This window comes from Aquarana catesbeiana, linkage group LG02, assembly GCF_042186555.1.
Source record: "Aquarana catesbeiana isolate 2022-GZ linkage group LG02, ASM4218655v1, whole genome shotgun sequence".
NCBI lineage: Eukaryota > Metazoa > Chordata > Amphibia > Anura > Ranidae > Aquarana > Aquarana catesbeiana.
Window position 1 is genome coordinate 675,244,717 of NC_133325.1, and position 2,142 is coordinate 675,246,858.

The following is a 2,142-nucleotide window of genomic DNA, read 5'->3' on the forward strand; positions in this document are numbered from 1 at the left end:
TTTCTTTCCTGTTTCCCCACCCATCCCAGTTTTTGCCAGAATGTTCGCTCTCAGGCTTGAGAGCTCAAATAATTTTTCTGTAAACTCCGAGACGTCGTTTTCATAGGCAGGAGGAGGATGTAGCATCCTGATGCTTAGGCAGGTTGGCTATTAAATTTATCTGCCAAGTAATAGTTGCCTTGGCCAATTGATAGGAGGTCAATTGATTTCACCCTAATTCTTAAATTGCTGCACTTCTCACTTCTGTCACTAGATGGGCAGGAATTTCCTTGGGTTCCTTGGCCTGCTGGGAGACCCTGTTTATTTGGGTGGAGTCAGGTGATCGGAGTTCTGTGCCACCTGGACGGCTGTCTGGGTGGATGTGTGTTGTAATGCCCTGAGTTGCTAGGCGGTCCCTTGCCTATCCCGGGAACGTCTGGCTGCTAGGCCGTCTGAAGGCCTATCCAGAAGCAAGAGAGCAGCGTATGGTTGGGACTGCGGCTTGCAGTCCAACCAGAAGTAAAGGTTCTGCGGGCTGGGGAACCAGTTGTGGTCAGAGGTAGAAGGAAAGCTGTCGCCACTAAGGGACCATCCACCTTGTTACCAGAGACCAACATGAGTAAGCTGAGGCTAGTACCAGAGCAGATTTCGCCAAGTGCCAAGTCGGGGACCCAGCGGGACAGCTGAGGTGACGCTTGTGGAGTACCAAGCCAGGGACCTAACGTGTCAGCAGGGGGGAAGCTTGAGGAGTATCCGTGAGTGCCAAGCCAGGGACCCAGTGGTGAAGTGGGGGTGACGCTTGAGGAAGATACTGAGTGCTAGATTGGAAGAGCTCAAGGGATCCAGAGGTAGTGGGTAGATCAGTAAGTCTAGTGAAAGACTGAGGGCTCAGTGGAAGTAAAGTTCTACAATAGGAGATTGTAGAAGAAGTTGTTAGAAACTGTTACAAGAGAGATACAAATAAAAGCACAGTCACCTTCGCTACACCACCATGGTTTTTGGGAACTGAAGAGGAGTAAAGAAAACTCCTCAATTCAGAAAAGGAACACCATCACATCATTGGGAAAAGTCAACCATTGAGGTGTGTCTCTCTAGATCAGAGGCAGCATACAGTGGGGACGGAAAGTATCCAGACCCCCTTAAATTTTTCACTCTTTGTTATATTGCAGCCATTTGCTAAAATCATTTAAGTTTATTTTTTTCCTCATTAATGTACACACAGCACCCCATATTGACAGAAAAAGACAGAATTGTTGACATTTTTGCAGATTTATTAAAAAAGAAAAAATGAAATATCACATGGTCCTAAGTATTCAGACCCTTTGCTGTGACACTCATATATTTAACTCAGGTGCTGTCCATTTCTTCTGATCATCCTTGAGATTGTTCTACACCTTCAGTTGAGTCCAGCTGTGTTTGATTATACTGATTGGACTTAATTAGGAAAGCTACACACCTGTCTATATAAGATCTTACAGCTCACAGTGCATGTCAGAGCAAATGAGAATCATGAGGTCAAAGGAACTGCCTGAAGAGCTCAGAGACAGAATTGTGGCAAGGCACAGATCTGGCCAAGGTTACAAAAATGTTTCTGCTGCACTTAAGGTTCCTAAGAGCACAGTGGCCTCCATAATCCTTAAATGGAAGACGTTTGGGATGACCAGAACACTTCCTAGAGCTGGCCGTCTGGCCAAACTGAGCTCGGGGGAGAAGAGCCTTGGTGAGAGAAGAACCCAGGGATCACTGTGCCTGAGCTCCAGAGATGCAGTCGGGAGATGGGAGAAAATTGTAGAAAGTCAACCATCACTGCAGCCCTCCACCAGTCGGGGCTTTATGGCAGAGTGGCCCGACGGAAGCCTCTCCTCAGTGCAAGACACATGAAAGCCCACATGGAGTTTGCTAAAAAACACCTGAAGGACTCCAAGATGGTGAGAAATAAGATTCTCTGGTCTGATGAGACCAAGATAGAAATTTTTGGCCTTAATTCTAATGCCCCGTACACACGGTCAGACATTGATCGGACATTCCAACAACAAAATCCTAGGATTTTTTCCGACGGATGTTGGCTCAAACTTGCCTTGCATACACACGGTCACACAAAGTTGTCGGAAAATCCGATCATTCTGAACGCGGTGACGTAAAACACGTACGTCGGGACTATAA